This window comes from Mytilus galloprovincialis, chromosome 11, assembly GCF_965363235.1.
Source record: "Mytilus galloprovincialis chromosome 11, xbMytGall1.hap1.1, whole genome shotgun sequence".
In the NCBI taxonomy this organism is placed as follows: Eukaryota; Metazoa; Mollusca; class Bivalvia; order Mytilida; family Mytilidae; genus Mytilus; species Mytilus galloprovincialis.
This window is the reverse complement of record NC_134848.1, coordinates 44,013,176-44,033,238: the sequence shown is the minus strand read 5'-3', so window position 1 is coordinate 44,033,238 and position 20,063 is coordinate 44,013,176. Positions and strand designations below refer to the sequence as shown.

The following is a 20,063-nucleotide window of genomic DNA, read 5'->3' as shown; positions in this document are numbered from 1 at the left end:
AGACACAAGCTGTTTCATGTTTCCTCATTCAAATTAACTTTTGTATTAATATTATTATTTTTTTTTTTTCAATTTTCTGTTTTATAGTGTTCTGAATATTTTCATCTAATATATAATGTACACATATTTTGCACTTCCGTGTTAATAATATATTTTAATACATCATCATTCATGTATACATATTGTGGAATGAGTAATTCTGATTTAATGCATTTGATTATCAACAAAAATAGATTACTACAAAAGACTAATTATGTAAGTCGTTTGTACATTGTCATATGATATAATTGACACATCTGTTGCACATCTTAATAAAAGAAAATAAATCAGTTATAAAGGTGCAATTACGATATGCATATAATGCTTCGGTAATTTCAATTATAAGAAAAGTCAATGACTTATGTTATGTTATTAAGTTTGTCTCATTTTTAAATCAAAATATATTACTGGTATGTATTGGTAACAGAAATATTTTACAACAACAAAAGACATGATCTTCAACATCATAGAAATATATCAAGCAATTTTTCACCCAGAATCTACATAAATAAAATGAGGCTTAACGCAAAACAGGTCTTTAACAATATACTTCATGTACAAGTATCTAACAAATATGTCAAGCAATTTATAATCCAGAATCTAGATAAATAAAATGAGGCTTAAAGCAACGCACGATATTTAGCCCGTAGCATGTACAATGTACAAGTTTTTACGCAATATGTCAAAATTGTATCATATATAATCTAGATAAATAAAATGAGGCTAAAAGTAACATATAATGATTAGCAATATATATAAAATTTACACGTGTTAACAATGTCAAAAAATATATCACCCGGAATCAAGATAAATAAAATGAGGCTGAAAGCAACACAACGTTGAACTTTGTGAAATATGTCATATAGTTTGCAAGTTTTGCAAGGTTGGTCCGACTTGTAAGCAGGGAACCGACACGTGTATAGTACACAGAGTAAACTTTATTGGCTGACTTCATAGAGGAACTTCTTAGGAAGAAAGATAGAAGTTTAAGAAGAACTTAGCAATAATCCTTAACTCTATTTTACGCTATATAGATGATGTTCTTTCAGTAAATAATTCAAAATTTGGTGACTATTTTGAACTCATCTATCCCATCGAACTAGAGATAAAGGATACAGCAGATACAGTTAAGTCGGCCTCATATCTTGACTTACATCTAGAAATTGACAATGAGGATCGGTTGAAAACAAAACTTTACAACAAAAGAGATGATTTCAGCTTTCCAATTGTGAACTATCCATTTCTAAGTAGCAAAATTCCAGCTTCACCTGCATATGGGGTATACATCTCCGTAAAGGATATAAGCCGATAACAACCGCAGACCGAAGACCTGTTGAATATTTTACTGAATGAACTGTTTTAGGCTTATATCTTACCGAAAACATTGTTTAACACGGCGAAAAGGGTAAATCAAAAGAAAAAGCAAGCAAAGATTCATTTTCATCAATAATGAAAACTGTTTTGTTTATGTATAAATTGCACCCTGATTGGCACCCCACTCATTCTTTTACGCGCCAGGTAAAAATAATGTGACAGGTAACACATTGTTTTCAATACAGGTAAAGTGGTTAGGCAGAGCACACCTAGATTTTGATGTGAAAAGACGCTTGTCTGCTGCAGTTCAGCTATATTTGGTGATACATCAGAATTGTAAATTCAAGACATGGAGTTTCACAGGACAATATAATAAATTTTCTCAGGTAAGAACATTTATTTATATTTTTGACGGTGTTATCATTCACGAGTCTCGATCATTCGGCCGCTTTATTTTTCAAAGAAGAGCGTCTGGATGACAAGTAGTATAAATTTATTATAACATTCGGCATAGTATCGGCTTTTTTAGCTTGATGTTAGAGATATTGTCCAAGACAAATAACCAAGAAGTTGGTTATTGACTTTGGAAGAAATGACATTACGATAATATTATTGAAAAGCCCAAGTGTACCGATTGTTGTTGAAAGATGTTTATATATTTTTTTTAAGATATACAATTCATTGAAAACACCATACAGCATGGTCAAGATGCAAAATATCAGCACATCCAACTTTACCTTTGGTAAGATTCAAGAGCAACACACACTGTAACACATATTTCAATGCAACCTTATACACTGAGTATTTATATTCGTTTATGGATGTCTGTGTTAAAAACGGGATTATAATTATACAATAAATGTCAATTTGTGTGTTGACTTGGACCACTCGAACAGTCGTATACGCTATAAATACATTTTGGTGTTGATGTGTAGTATATCTAACTTCATAAATACTTGATGGAAATGTGCTATGACGCCGAAACATTTCCTTTATTTAAGATAATACTGTTGTATCTATCTAAATAAAAGAGTTCACTATCCAAAGACTAGTTTTAGGCTTTTTGTTCGTTTTTTGTTGTTTTTTCTGCTCTTTTCCCCTTTCCCCTTTACCATACGACAAATAGAACGCCTCTAAGACAATACTTCAAAATTATTAGACAAATATCAACTCATGCTTTTATTGATTTACAACTATTACCCTTACCATGATTGCATTTTGTTTCTTAAATAATCAAGAATTCCCTAAATACACTGCAGAAATTTACCCAAAGTTCTTACTTTGAAAAAATATAATATAAAAAGAAATATCTATCCTTTTCAAAATCTAAACATCAGATCAGAAAGACAAGCGCTACACGAATATTGCAGATGTTACGTTCCAAATCGTTATTTTCATTTTTTTGCACATTTTAAAAAATAAAGTATACTATTATGCAAAAAAAAATTTCCATTTAATGCCTATAATTTTTCAAATAAAATACTATAATTCCTTAATAGAGCTTGAGGTAAAACATTTAAAAATATCAATTTAATTATTTGCTTATAGCAGCCAATTTAGTTAAATATTTTGACCAATTGTTCATTTGCAAGTGAATAATTGTACATGTACATCATTGCATTTTTATTCTGGTGACCTTCAATTGAACCCATTAGCTGAACATAGTTTATATATGCATGTATTCAGATACTAAAGAAAAAAATGTCAACATTGAGTTAAACAATGATGAGCATTTGACAGCTGGTCCATTAATAAAAATTGTTTGGAAACTTATTGATGTTGATAATCATAAAAGGTTATATTTTTTTTGTCAACAATTTATAAGAAGTTTGGTTCAAGTTTTTTTAGAGATTGATGTAGATGGGATATTCTTGTCAACAAACCTGTGAACAGCTTGTCTGGGTATCTGTTGTAACACTGGCCTCTTTATCTAACATTTGGGCATCTGCAGTAACTTCTGTGTTCATCTATCAAAATAGGAAAACATTTAATCAACAACCATAGCATTACATTATAAGGTAAACCAAACTGGCATAGGAAGTATTGCATTGGCAAAATTGCATACCAATATTTCTGGATTTATTTCTTGTGCTTTCCAATGCTGATATATGTATCCTATCTATGAAATGTTCTGTTTAAAAATTGCTCAATATGAACCTATAGTATATGATTTTTTTTTAATTCACTCAAATCCTGTATATAAGGATTGAGACCACAATTGTACTACTATAGGGACAAATTATATCAAAACTATAGAAAACTTCACCGGGTCCAACTCAAAATATGGACAATTTTATGATAAGGGGGTCTTGACATCTTTTGACAGCTTCCGAAATGCTATTTTTAAACCTTTTACAGCTGGCCCAAATCACAACTCTACTTCAAAATTCATGACCCCTGTTTTGTATAGTATAATTTCGCCCCCTTCCAATTTTTACTCTTTATTTGAGGCATAAAATATGAAGAAATAAATTTGGAAGGGGTAGAAAAAATATTGGCAAGTAACACACTGTCACACTAGGGAATATATTGTATTAAAAACAAAGGAAGAAAATTGTGGTTTCATAGCATATTAGGGGCATAACTCTTAAAAATATAATCTGATCAGTGGGAAATTTAAACTCACAATTTTAAGCGTATATGCCAAAACAAAATCATTTGGTCAAATGGTCTCTAAAACGGTTAAGAAAAATGAAGAGTGACTGTCGAATAGAAGTAATTTTATATATAGTCCTCTCAAACTTTGTTGGTCGGGTACTAATGATTGTTAAATTAAAATAATACTAACTGTAGTCATGAAACATGTCAAATTGGAACTTGTAATTCTTCAAATGCAAAATATGTTTAGAAACGTTATGTTTAATATATATAGGAAGATGTGGTATGAGTGCCAATGAGACAACTCTCCATCCAAGTAACAATTAATAAAAGGAAACAATTATTGGTCAATGTGAGGCCTTCAACACGGAGCCTTAGCTCACACCGAACAGCAAGCTATAAATGGCATCCAAAAATTTCTAGTGTAAAATCATTCAAACATCAAAACCAACAGTCTCAAGTATGTTTGTAATAACTACAAACTGGCAATCACTCCATATAATATATAATTATATAAATGGCAGAATCTTTTTATCTATTTAATTGAAATAACAGCATAATTGTTTTATAATTTTACCTCCTGATCAAGTAGTGTAGGCTTATCTGTAACATTGACTGCTAGTTCTTTAACGTTCATCAGACATCGGGTACATATTGCTGAAAATCAGATAAAAATCTTGTTTGCATAAAGATGATAAGGCATGTAGAGCACTACTTAAATAATATGACGTATACATGTTCATATATTCATCATAAAGGCAATAGAAACTGAGAATTACAAAAATATGTTGAATATGTTTGATAAAACATGTAAAAAAACATTTTGTTTTAGGGGTAGAGGCAAAAGGAACAAATGGGACTGCTTATTTATAAAATTTTAAGAACTAGCATACTTGTTGCTGGAATTTGTGAGTAGCACTGTTTAAGTCCAGATTAACAATTCGCTTTTTGAAAGTATAGACATTTTTGAATTGAGCAAAATCACATGTGGGTCTTAATGACGAATAGTGGTCAGTCAGGGGTACTACTTAAACAAGTGATTTCAGAATCACTTCTTCAAGTGATTTTGGCTGTGAAATATTTATAAAAAAATCTATAAATAGACACAAACTTTTTAAAATCACTGGAACAAGTAATATGAGAAGATCACTTCAATAAGTGTTTATAATGGTTTACTTTCTTCAAATTGTTTTTTTGGATGGAGAGTTGTCTCATTGGCACTCACATCACATCTTCCTATATCTATTATAACTTTTTCTTGATATTTTTCTCACAAGCTTTATTTTTTTATTGGTAAAAAGACAAGAATTCCATTGAAAAAACAACTATGTACATCTAGAAATTGTCTGTTGCTTGATAAGCCTGTCAGTTTTTACAATTTATTCAAAATATGCATTTTCTGGAATAATTTGTAGATCAGGACATAACCTTGAAGTATTTCATTCTAACTCTAAAGAAAACTAATCAGGTTACCTAATATTGTTGACCTTTGTCTGATAGTCAGAGTAGTTAATGTATATTTGATAACAGAACAATTCCCAAGGGTACTTTTAAAAGCTTTAGCGCAATAACTTACTGCCCAAGCGCACTGGTGAAGTTAATATCCATAGAAAAAAGGATAATTGATCTATGTAGGAAAATTATAGAAAAGTTTGTGAAAATATGGAAAATCAATGAAATTAGTATTTGAAGATCAAAGGAAACACAAAAATCACTTAAATAGGTGATAACTGAATTTATCAAATCACTGAAATAGGTGATAATGAAATCACTTGTTTAAGTAGCACCCCTGACTGGTTGTGGAAATCAGGCCAGAATTAATATTAAGGGTTATTTTGCTAGAGTTTAAAAACTTTAAAATGTACAGGTCAGTTTCATTTTCTTTAAGACCAAAAGTTGAAATAAGAATGTGTCTATAGTAGTAAGTATGCGGATGCCCCTCGACTCACAATATCAATTTTCTATGCCAGACCGAGATATTGGGGACAAAACTCTGTCATTAAAACCAGAAAGATCATAACATAAGGGAACATGTGTACAGTAAGTTTCGAGTTGATCGGATTTCTACTTCATCAAAAACTTGTTGGGTGGGAATGTTTTATGGGAGTGAACTGACCAAATACCATACTCCATAGTAATCATAGTGGACAATATTGTCAATATTTTCATTGACATTTGTTTTTCACTTGAAAAAAAGCACAGCATCATTAATAAAGATTCCATCAACCTATAGTATGGGCCTTAAAAGAATGGACATAAAAAGATGAAGTGTGCAAAGAAGGAGGGCAGTTCTCCTTATCCTAAAAGAACATACTTCTTTGCAAAATAAACAGATAAAGATACAAATACTGTCAGAATTGTTTATACTTACGGGTTCCAACTGATATTATAATTCCATTGCTGCTTAGGATTAACTCAATGTCACAGATTCGCAAACACCGGCTGGATTTGTAGTTCAGCCCTGGATGATAGCTCAAGAGTGGTGGCAGTTGAACGGTTTACATTTATTTTTAGAAAATAGTTGAAATGTTCAGTGCATATAGCCACATTCTGAATATTAAATTTTGTGTGATGCAATCCATTTTCAGTTAGAATAATTGTTTTATCTCTGTTAGAACAAGCATTTAATAAAACAATGTTCCCGGAACATCCAGTTGGTGAAGTGAAATGACACTGACAGGACATGATGCGGCCATTAATTTGAATAAATACAGAATTATGCCATCAAAACTGTTAAAAAACTGTATAAATCACAGGCAAGTTCTGTTACTATGCCAAATATTAAATACTTCAGCAATTGCTTCATATTCAGTCCAAATTACACACAATATAAACGTCTGCTGCTACTTTCACTTTCACTTGTACAAAATACTGAGAAAAGATTTCTAACAAGGGAAATAACTCTTGATAAAACCTTGTGAAATTGTCAGAAACAAGCAATCATTAACATTATTTTCTTTTCTTTTAACCAATATTACCACTCCAATTGTTTTATATGTTGTTCAAAAAAATGAAGTTTACAAGTAAAGCTGTCAAGTTTTGCTATCAGTAGCCGCGTTTTTAAACAATTGACCAAGTAATTTTTCACATTTTCATCACTTCTGGGACCTTTTTATCACTAAGAATATTTTTTTCATAGGATTGCAGTGCAAATAAAAAAACTAATAAATTGGAATATGTGATTTATTGGGAGGCAAACAAATAAAATTAAATATACTGACATTTAACCAACATTTAACCATAATATTGGTTAAAAATTGAGAATACCAGAATTCACATAAATACAAGATAATATGGGGTCGGTTACTATGAAAACGCATAAATATAATTAATTTTTAATGGTACCATAATAAAAGGGTATTTGTACACTATAATTGTACCAAATATTATTAAGATCTGTGAAGGTCCATTTCCAGCATATTTTGATGCTTACAGAGAATGACTCTTAATATTTCTTTGACATCTAACGGTGTTATTATATCATAGCTCATGCCTTATGTCCATGATGTTCATGACGTGTTGGGTTTTATTTATGTTTTTATAGTAAATTATGAAGTAAATAATGTCTTTATCACACATTACCTAAAACTTTTACTAAATTATTCCATAGACACAAATATTTGGTTTTGAAGTTTAAGCGAACCTGTAGAATACTAATTTCACACGGAATAGCACATTCTTATGTTTACAATGATGTTATTCACCTAGTTCCATGTGGTGGCATGGTGTACTGCCGTAAATTCATGTCCTTTTATGTTATTTACTGATGTATTTCTCTGTCCGTGGACTCTGTATGTTTGTCTGTATTGTATTCCTGTCACGTAATATTGTCAATATATTTGTATTTTAAACATTGACATATTAGCAGGAGGATTGGCTAGCTATAAAACCAGGTTCAACCCACCAATTTTTCTTACAATGCCCTGTACCAAATAAGTTGGATCAAATAATCCGTTTCTGTGTATTTTGTCGTTTGTTTTTGGAGCAGTTAAGGGTTTCTGTTTTTCGGTTGTTTCCTCTGATAGTTGATGTCTTTCCCATAGTTTGGTTTTGTGACCCGGATTCGTTTTTGCTTAATCGATTTATCACTGTTCAACAGCGACATACAAATATTGCGTTCATTTACCAAGTCCGTAACAATATCAATAGTCAATTAAAGCATAATCCATATCATTGCTATACACAATGCTATTGGTTGCTGCCTGTTCAGACTAGTTGTCGTTTCAATGGCAAGTATACTTTATATTCGTTTTACATTCAATTTCAACATACAATTAAAATTCCAAAATGTAAAATGCACTTTCAAACTCAACAATCGAAATTTAACAAAAGACAAACAACAGTAAACACCACATGGAAAACAACAGACCCCTCAAACAAGGGGAATATCTCTTATAAAGAGTAAGTTTCTGGTTCATAATTTGCGGACGATTTTCTTTTTTTACTGTCTTTCTTTCTTTCTTTTTTTTTTTCGTTTTAGAAAAATCATCATATACAAAGGGTAAACATTTCATTAATAGGCCGCTACAAACAGAAGGAGTCTATTGTTAACTGTGATTAATTAACTGTTAATATGTGGATCGTATTTGTTGCTCTACTGTGATAAAAGTGTCCCTTTATCTACAAAAGCATCTATCAGAATGGTTGATAATACAGGATCGCTACCAATATAATCCGCAAATTTTAAAGCAGAAAAAAAATACAGAGATTTTTCTTTATAACCGGTAATAGAAAAATAAGTGTTTTCCAAGTGTATCTTAAGATTTATAAACACTAGTTTAAATAACTAAATAACACTGGCCATCACTATCTCTGGCACATACGGTATCATGATAATTTGGTGGAAGTCCACATTGGTTGTTTGAACGTGGTCCGAATGGTGGAGGATCATACAGATATGGAATCTAAAAATGAAAAACAAGCAACTCGTCATAGATACCAGGATTGAAATTTCATATTTGCGCCAGAAGCGTGTTTTGTCTACAAAAGACTCATAAGTGACGGTGTAACCGTGTGTTATGTCTCCGTTTTTGTCTACACAGCTACTTTTGCATAGGTACTATTTCTGTACTAAAAATATGTAGTACTGGAAATTTACTTTTAATATTTAGTACTATTTCTTTACTTTAAAATTATTGTAATATTTAGGTACTTTTATTTTACAGTACTTGATTCGTACTAAATATTTTGGTACAGAAATAATACAATATTCCATGTTTGAAAATCATAATTTCAAGAGATTTGAAAAAAACTTTCAAATGCTGAAAATGTACCGGTAGTAACCAAAAATTTGTAGTACCTAATTTCAAGTACAAATTAAGTACTGTAAAATACAGGTACCTAAATAATACAATGATTTTAAAGTAACAAAATAGTACTAAATATTAAAAGTAAATTTCCAGTACTACACATTTTTAGTACAGAAATAGTACCTATGCAAAAGTAGCTGTGTATAATATCAATCTCGTATATTATTTACTATCATAATCATTTATTTGTTTCAATAAAATTCCTGTATTTTTGACCTTATGCTTTGTCATATAAACCGCAAAATATTTATTATGAAATTAACGTATGATTTTTGTATGACGTTACGCACGTCAATAGCGTGTAATCAACCAGTCCACACTAATAAACAGCTTTTCTATAAAATCATAACAGTTAAATTACATAAAATGTATATCCATAGACCAGAAAGGTAATACTATTCTGAAAAACTTACAAGTTGTTTGATCATATTTTACAATATTCTAAAATAAGGAAAACATATTGACAAAACGTCAAAAATGTGGGTGTCAGACGTAAGACTTAACGCATAATAACTTTAGCAGGGGTGTTTGTGTTCTTTAAAATAGTGTTATATCCGCGAAAATTCGCATGAATGATATGCCATATATATAAAGTATTACAATATAACTGAATATGCGTTCTTGTAACGACCAACGCTATTTCTGGCAAAAACAAATAGTGTTCATTATGGCCAGATTATGGAAAATGTTAATTTATCAAAATTTATAGGTTTTAGAATATAAGATAATATGAAATTTCGTTTGTGTAAATTATTCTAAAAAAAGTACATAGATAGACCATATCAAAATCGAATTTTGCAGCACTCATATTACATATAAAAATGCAGCGGATTCTGACAAATGTCCGGCAAGATGTCCATTGTCGGATTTCGACGGTTTATACAAATAAACTGGGATTTGCCACGTTATTTACTGAAAATTAAGGTTTGTTGCATGCTAAAAAGTGTGTTTCCGTAATTGTACTTTAACTCTACAATACAGCTACATACTTTCTGATAATTTGCGTAGTTAAAACAACTTCGTTTTCTAAGAAATGAAATGTCTTGCAAGTTTGTCCACTGGACGATTTTCATACGTTTTCAACGTTGTCGATTCGGGACGCTATTTATGGTGGATCAACTGTATTTTTTTTTTTGTCAAATAGAAATTCTTGATAGTCAGATACTATCAACAAGACCACAAAGTATAAAAATAAATCCGAAGACTCGGGTTGCTCGTTAAGATGAGGTTTTTAAGTTGGGAAAAAAGTTGTAAGAGTCACGAGAGGATAAACAAATCACTTTTTTCAAATTTTCAAATTTGGGAAGCGTATAAAACTGCGATATTTTATTTCTTTGCAATAAGATTCATATGTATATATACTTGAAAGTGAAAATAAAATTGGGCCTGAAGCGTGGCTATTTACCTCTCCATATCATACAAAGCTTGTAAACATATGAGATGAATATAATTACTCTTTTTTACTGACAGTCGTTTCATTTCTTAATTTAACTGTTCCGTTATTAAAGAAAGAAAAGTGAATGTTATAAGCAAGACCCGTTTAACTTGTAATTCCCGACAATCTTTTTAATTAAAGCAAAATATATATCCTCTTCCTTTTTGGATCCAAATGGGTAAACATTGCATTTTATGACGTTTTATGTCAATTGGTCTCTGGTAGAGAGTTGTCTCATTGGCACTCATCATCCCGTAATATATATCTTTTATTCCTCATTTCATATGGACTTATGCATTATCCAAGTATACGATATATGTTCTTGTTTTTTGATCACGTTAATTTCAATGGAAAATATTTCATGCAAATTCAGTACAACTAAACATTAAGAAGTATCCCTATTGATGTGTAAAACAAAAGATGTTAGCGAAATAAAAAACAAATCCCCAATAATCATTAAACAACGTAAAACGTGGAAATTTTACATTACCATTTGAGACGCAATATCGTGCGTAACGTCTATGTAAAACGTTCGCAAAAACGTATGCAAAACTTATGATTATTTTACATGTGTAATCCTTGCGACGTACTATACGTGTGTTGTACGGATATTTAGTAAGCACATCTGTAAAATTTATCTTTTACTATTTCTCGTGTGCACTAATGGGTTAACTAATTTATATCAAGTTGTTGCTTTAATGGCGTTCATAAAACTGAAATGATTCGGATCCTTTTATATATGTTTTTACCCCATACAAAGATGGCCTTAGCAAGCTATGACACATCTTTGTTACTTTTTTGACAATTGAAATGTTTTAATTCGAGTGGTATTAAATTAAAACTCTGATATTTTTATCAGATTAATACAATATAAAGGCATGCTATTCTCACTGCTTTTTTAATGAATTTGAAACGCCGTGATATTAATTATAAGATTAACGACAAAATAAAATGTTTATCAGCGTTGTAAAATCGACCGGCAAGAATGGCGGCTAATTGGGACTGCTACAGGAAAATGAGATCATATTGGATAGCGAATGGAATTTAGTCTTTCAACAACCCACATAGACCAATACAATACGGTATACCTCACAATCACAGTTCTCTTGATATTTTCCAGCAAGGCCTTCTAACAAGATGTTCTTTGCACTGGAAGCATCAACCTGGAGGCCACATAAGTTGTGATGCATGTTGCCATCAGATACAGAGACTGAAAAATTTAAAAAAAGACAATGTCATCATTACACTAATACATAACCTTTGTCTGGTAATCTAAAGGAATACTGCTCCTACCTGTAAACAAAACTGTATATGAACCATATTCCTAGTTCATACTGATATTACGATTAGCCTGTTTAACAACCAGAATACATTAAATGGCCCCCAATCAAGATATAAAGTGAATATTTTGAAACCTTGAAAAATCGAATGAAAAACCATTCAACCTATAAACATTGTTCTAAAGCCAAACTTTATTGTAATAACAGGCATGCAATTGATGTGCAAGTTATCCTCAACAAAATAATATTTGCTATCTTGTTCAAGTTTCTGATATGGCAAAGTGTGCTTCAGCATCGATTGTATATTTACCTGAGAGTATATAGCTTGATCCAACTTTGAAAACTCTGTTGTCCAGTTTTGTTTTGGAAAATTAAGTTCTGGCTCAAGATCGTCCTTCCAATGCATGAAATATTTGCCACTAAATGTAAGCAACCAACAATCAATCAAGCCTAGCTAAAGAAAAATCGATTCTTAACGGACGGGCAAATTTCCTTTGTTTGTCCAACTCAATTGTTAAAAGATGGACAAATAAATGAAATATTTCAGATTTGTATACAAATTGTACTGTTGGTTTAATTAATTTCTTGTTTTCGAGCTAGTTGATACCACGATTTCAGTTTTAAACAATATATAAAGCTTTTGATACCATTAGGCCTAAATTAAAATATTGTTTGTTTGCCCTTTTCCGACCCTATGTTTTGAAACAGGGTAGGTAGGTCACATGTAGGTAGGTAAAATATTTTATTTTTCTTTCCCAAAAAATAACTTAGCTCGGTACATTTTTTGTCATGGGTAGGCAGGTAGGTATAATATTTTATTTTATAGATGCAAAATCTGCATGATGTCATTTTTGTCTGTATTGCTTTTGTTTAAGTATGCTTTTGCTAATAAGTTTCTAGGACTATTACATGCTATTAGTATAATAGTCCCAAGTTTTGAAGAAAAAAAATATCATGTAGAATGTGAAGTTAATTCATATGCACTACAACTTTTTTTTCAAATTTCAAAATATAAGGCTGTGCGGCATATTTTAAACGTTTACATACCTGGAATTTTTAAGAATTTTAACTTGCACTAATAGTACTCTGTACCTTGAACGCTTACTTCAAGGTTCAAACCTAAAGTTTTTCTGTAAGCAGGTAAGAAATAACTTTGTTCTGGTAAAATATGTCCGGGCATAAACTTTTATACATTGTACATTACTAGTAGAAAAAGTCCCTAGAGTGTTTAAATTTTTGTGTGTGCCTGTGTTTCCAATAAAAATGCTACAAGACTTGAAACTCAATTGTCACGTATTTTACACCGCATTTATAAATGATCTGTATGGAAAAACATGGCGATTTTACTGCCAAATATTCTCCCCTTTACAGACCTTTGGCTCATGTCAGATATAAATCAGAATATATCAATGCTGGTCGAAGGCATCATTAACATAATCATCCTAATCTATGGACCACCAAAGGCCATCCCTACATAGAATACAAAGTCTGTTTACAAAATATTTTGTACACACGTTGATAATTAATATATATATAGTATTGGACGAACTTTTTTTGAATGAACCCTGCTCTTCATGTATAAAGACAGACAGTAACCTTCGTTAAATCATGATTTCAAAGCTTTCAACATCGATTTCAAACAAATGCTTTGAAACTCCAAATGCAAGTGTTCATTCATGTCAAACGCTCATGTGATACCAAACGGACTAGACCTTATACAGGAAAGATAAAACCTGAGAATTCCCTTAAAAAAATTTTGAGCGGGAAATACAAATATAAGATTTTTGGTAGGAACAAAAAATAAAATAAAATAAAATCTTGCTGGTAAACATAAATAAAAGATTTTCAGGCGGAACGAATTTATAGGGTCGGTCGGTAAAGGGCAAACAAACAATGTTTTAATTTAAGCCTTATATAAAATAGTGTAAACCAACTAATTTCCGTGTCGAAAAAAAAATCATAGTGTTTCAATATGACTTAATCAACACAGTAAGAATATCCCGAAAAGATATTATCAGCAAAGTTGGTTGGAAGGGGAAAATTGCATTAGGATTTTTTTCAACAAATACGGTCTTACCTAGTGGATCGTCACAAACAAGTTGCTGTGTGTACACCGCATGACATGCACATTGTTCTGACATGGCAAATAAACAGACCAACAGAAAACTTGAATATATTAGCATGGTTCTCATTTTGTAAATATGTAGTCAGTTGATCTGGCAAAAAATTCAAGCTTAAATATTTGAATGTTGCCAATTGACATACATTTATATCAACACGTAAAAAACGAAATTAAATAGCTCTCAGCGGTTACCCTTAAATGCCTCTTGTAGGAATTAAACCACTTATTCATTGCCCCATTGTTTTCTACATTAAATACGACAATTTAAAGCTTTCATAGCTAGTATGTCTTAAATTCAAATGTAGTTAAATCATTTTATGTAAAAACTATACCTTACCCTGACTTGTGTTAACAAATTAAACATACATTTAATTCCATATTAAGGAACACTGGTTACTGGAAGTTTGGTTCTCTCATAATATAAAATTAATGTATAAACAAACAAACTTAGAATTTCAGAATTAACAAATGCATAGGAAAGTTTAACCGACGGCAAAACTACCTACCGACAAAAACATCCCCCCCCCCCAAAAAAAAAGAGGTATAAACACCGATAAAGACACGATCAATAAACCTGACTGGTAAATCAGAACACATATACAAATCCACTCAAAGATGATATAAATAATCAGATAATTCATGACAAAAAGAAAATGGTATATATAAGGACCTGAATTGCAAGTTCCTCTTGTACTGATTAATTGTAATATGAGGCAGGCATTACCTGTAAATGGGGACGAAGTCTGTATGAATTATTGTTTTTGTAACTTAAAAATATTTGTTAAAAAAAAGAAACGGAAATACGGTAACGTTTCCGATTTTGGTTCTGTTGTTAGGGATTTTAGTTGTGACGTTATTTAAGTTATGACGTCATATGCAATGTAAACAAAGAAACGCTATCATCAGGTAACGTTTTTTTTTCATATCAAGGAATTATTAAAAATGAAATTGGAATTGTGTTCCTTCCTATTTTATACTATACTGATAAATATATATTTTACTCAAAGTTTCATACAAACGAGACCGGAAAAAGAAAGTACATTGTAGATTTCTGCGCAAATCCGGAAATTCAAAAACGCGACAAAAAAAAAAAAATTGAACGATTTTGAGTTCATTAGTACAATGAAAATATCGGGAAAATTTTCCCGATTTTTTTTTTTTTTTTGAATTTTCTACTGTTATTGGGGACGAAGTCCCCATATTATATAAAAAAGTCATTCAAATTGCAATAGACCACAGTTGCTAACGCCATCAGGAAACACGTTAATCTGGCGGAGAATGGTGTTGCTGTCAAAAACAAGGTAAACAACAGCATCCTTATTTCATGATTTTAGATTTTATTGTAAAGCAACGCTCAGACACATATATGTGTAACATGAGGTAAATATTCAATAATAAACATGATTTATAATACAAAGGTAACGTTTAAAAAACAAAAACAAATACAAAATAATTCATACAAATCAATATATATATCACAATAAGGTATTTAGCTTTCTAACAAATGATGACACATGTCTGTATAAATTAACACTGCAGTAAGATAACATAACAGATATTTTCTGCTTGCTTTGATGCTTCGTAAAATAACGAAGGATATGTCTTTCTCTAAACAAAAATAACCAGTTGAGGAGACTAGTATATAATAACTAACCGATAAAGGGCAATCTATATATTTGAAATGCACCACAAAGGTTTTTTTTTTACATTTTTTGTTCTTTTTTTTATCGACGTCAAACTCCAAAACGGAAAAACGGAAATAACAAATCAAATATTTAGCCTGTCCGTGTAGGTCCAATGTAATTTTGAGGTGCCAAACAAGTTTATATTTGTCTATTTATACCTTTTTAGGCATACTTAACTATGACAAGGTACTAAACTGGGCGATTAAGTAAATATATTATGTAAATACAACTCATTAAAATAAAAGTCTAGCTGACTTTAAAAATCGATGCCCCAACAAAAATAAACAGGCTTTAATCTTAATTCTTAATTTACCGGTTGAAATCTAAAATATCATAATTGCCATTTATTCTGGCTCTTATCAAATGCTTAATGAAAAAAAACGCATCGTACATATAAATGCTTATAATTTGAAACGCCTGACGCGAGTTTTGTAAACAGTAAACTCATCACTGAAGCAAGTTTGTCTCCAGACGATTTTTCAGTGACACTCGAATAAAAAAATAAAACGGCCAAACACAGATTGAAGTAAATGGTTATTATTTGAGTGAAAACTTCAAATACAAGAATGGAAAAAGTGAATTTCAAAAATGACTATCGATAAATCAATTAATATCAAAATAGCATTTCTGAAGTACATGAATATGGTGAATGTGTGAATAAAAATTGTCCCTGTCAGAATCGAATTGAAGAATGTCAAAATAAATATAAACAAAATAATCTCTTTTTTAAAAATAAAAATGAAAATGGCGAACATAATACGTAGATGTAGTGATTGCCAAGGAATACATCCTTATTAGACCACCTGATGACGTCTGAGTGGGAATATCCTACTGCATTAAAATGAAGAATGTAAAAATGAAAATCGAAATGAGAAATCAAAATCAAAATGGCATTTTGAATCAGGAAATTAAAATAGTCAATGTACTAAAGTTGTTTTCAATAAATCAAAATTGCGAATGTAAAAATGAGTAAAAACGGGAAATGATTATGAAATGAATGTCAATATGCAAAACAAAATGGAAGATTATCAAAATAACCTTGCCCATCATGTGCATGTTCAATGATTAACACCGAGTTTTACATTGACATTGGGAACAATTTGACATTCCTCTCTTTTAAATTTGATAAAAAGAAAAAATCCTTGAAAAACTGTATATCAATATTTGTTTTCTATCATTGAAAATTTAGAATGTGTCCATGTCGTATGAACTAAGCCCTTCGGCAGTTTTCTACGGGGATAAGTTTGACAAGTGTGTATATTCCCTCTAGGTTTATAGTATATTGACCGTTATTATGAAGTTATGTGATTCGTAAATCTACGGGTATTGGAGGTAAAACCTTACATGCATGAATGATTTCACAACAAGGTTATAAAAATTAAAACGTTGTCATTATGATAATTTCGAAAAGTGTCTTATATGATATTATAAGATACAATTTTTACAAATAAATTGAGACACCTTGTTCAATTTATCTAACAGGTGCATGTAACTGTGTTTAAGCATTAAATGCGCATAAACCAGTCCAATGTGAAATTGCAGGTATCTCTTACGGTGGTCTGATTTTTTTTCGAAGAGATGCGAGACAAGGGAGTGTCAATTGAGTTATTAATTTAAAACATTTACCAGATAAGCGGGGAATCCCAAAATTTTCAGCGGCAGATATTTCAATATGTTTTTGTTTTTACAATCAGTTTCTATTTATACTAATGTATTAAATGAGTATGGCAGTTGTGTCTTTTTTTTTAACAACCTTTTTTTAAAAAATTGCACACGATGTAATTGTATTTAAAATAATTTAACCTATCCCGGACTGTCAGATAGAAATTTGGTATCCGTAACTTTAAAGTCTATAAAATGACTACCAATATTTGAAAGTTGCGACACTTATGGATTATTAAACTGTTGCTGTATAATGGTTGTAGCAATCATATTTTAACTGTAACAACCTTTTCGACGTTTAAACAGTTTATTTACGACTGTTTCAACGGTTTTGCGTGTTGGAACAGTTATTAAATAACTGTAACAACTTTCAAAAGGTTGCAACAGTCGTATTATAACCGTGACAACATTTTCGGCGTTTTAACAGTGTATTTATGACTGTTACAACGTTTTTCGAGTTGGGACAGTTGTAAACCAACTGTAACAACTTGAAATTAGTTGTATCAGTCCTTTAATGTTTGTGACAGCTATTTCTAGCGTTGTTGCAGTCGATTTATGTTGGAGACAAACACTTTAAAATTTGGGACAGTCATAAAATAACTGAAACAGTAAAATTTTACAACTGTTACAACTTTAACAAACAATTACAGTCTTAGAACGACTGTTACTGGTATGGACAGTTGTTATTTCGTCCAGTAGTGCTGTTTGAAAGGACTTTTGTTGGAAATTAATACTGCCAAGGAACATAATTCAGCTTTTTCATAGATTAATACAGACAACAAAGGCAACTTTACAGCTGAGTATTTTGCATATTTAATGTTTAAAGTGTCTAATATCTTTGTTTTCATCATCTCAAGATAGAATAATTGATTTTATAACAAGCTCTGAAATTTTTAACCACAATATGGCATATACTAAAGCATGGAATGGAGATTAGTATGAAAAATCTTGAATTTGTGTGCATTTGATGTAAATTTTTAATTTAAATGAATACAAATTGAATGGAACTGTCAATGTTATCTGTTTAAATGGAACTATTTATCATTCTTTTTATATAAGATAAGATACAGGTTGTTTATTAAGGCTTTTCTGAAAGAAGTAGAGAATGAGGTAAACCAGCAAGTAGGGGTTGGGACATAAAATGATCTATGTTTCTTTAAGTAATGGGGACATACAAGTTTTTATTATAGCCAAAGGTTTTCACAATAGCCCAGTATTGCATTAATGGTGTCATAAGAATTCTTTATATCTTTATGTCACAGTATAGGGAAAACGGTAATATTACATTTTCCCAGCATTAGGTTGGCCTTTTGTGTATCCAAGGCAGGTGAAGGAAGTCAAATTAGGAGCGCTGTGATTGGATATAAGGGTACAATATATTTTTTTTAATTATCTATGAATAACTGCAGTGTGTAAATTTACTATATAAATTGTAAAATCTATTGAAATATTTTCTAGAGAATTATTCGAAAAAGCTTCTAAAATTTCAAAAACTTGTTGTAAAATGACGGTGGGCATGGATAACATAAACAAGCTCCGTTGGAAATTGGTCATGATACTATTTGGCTTTAATTTGTAAAATAGAATAATAAAGTACTAACACCACACATAACTGTTTTATCCAGGTTTTTATTTTAAAAAGTGGTAAATTTAGGAATTGTTAGTATTGTCGCCTATGGCAGAATAAATAGTACCGTTTTCCCTACAAGCGCTATGCAGAAAGTTGAACTTGGTTTTATTTCTAGATAGACCTCTTACTTGTATGCTTTATACTTTACACTTTAACTTCAATTTCCGCTACATGAAATGATGGACATATCAGATGAGCTAAGTCTGCCTCATGTATGGATGGTGAAGTTGAAATCAATGGTAAAGTTGAAATCATCCCTTCGTACATTTTACAGACGCCATCACGAGTTGGTTGACTCTCATGGAAGAACTGTTTCACAGATTATATTGGACATATTCCTTATATCGAAACTACTATAACCTTCCCTGTTCACGAATGTGACCTACCGAATTAGACTATTCACCGGATTTGTAATAACATGAGCAACATGACGAGTGCCACATGTAGAGCAGGATCTGCTTACCATTTCGGAGCAATGCAATTCGACAACTCAAACTATTTCAACATAAAACCGCCATGTTTGTTGATTGTTGTCCTCAATTAGTTATCCTTATTATCAACAAAAGATTATTAATTAAATAGTAGAATGTATTTATTTTCAATTCCAGAATCCAAGTGATAGTATAAGATTACATAGTCTAACGTCTCAGATGCGCGTAGAAACCTATTCTAATTTTACAGTCAATCAACAATAGCATAAGTTAATGCTTGTATGCTTGTTATGCAGTACGGACATATATTACTGTAATAAAACTAATATTGTTCAAAGGATTTTTACAGTTATTCTAAAGTTGTGCTGTATATTTTTAAATCTTACTAGATATTATTGAACCAACTATGGAGTTGACTTTTGACGTTACATGTATACCGTTCTTCATGATTTGATAATTGTTTGAATACATCGGTAACAATTTTTGACATGTATATTAAGACATCTTTTTCCATATTTATTTAAAATTCATCAAGTTTCTTTAAGGATGTACTTACCT

General features: G+C 30.9%; 1 long non-coding RNA gene across 1 annotated transcript; it reads right to left on the bottom strand.

The window, feature by feature from the left end:
- Positions 1–8,721: 8,721 nt before the first annotated feature.
- On the bottom strand, positions 8,722–12,420 carry LOC143051168 (uncharacterized). Its single transcript, XR_012970626.1, has 3 exons — positions 12,286–12,420; positions 11,784–11,905; positions 8,722–8,855 (listed from the first exon to the last, which is right to left on the bottom strand). It is a non-coding gene; the product is annotated as an uncharacterized LOC143051168 (long non-coding RNA).
- Between the last annotated feature and the right edge of the window lie 7,643 nt (positions 12,421–20,063).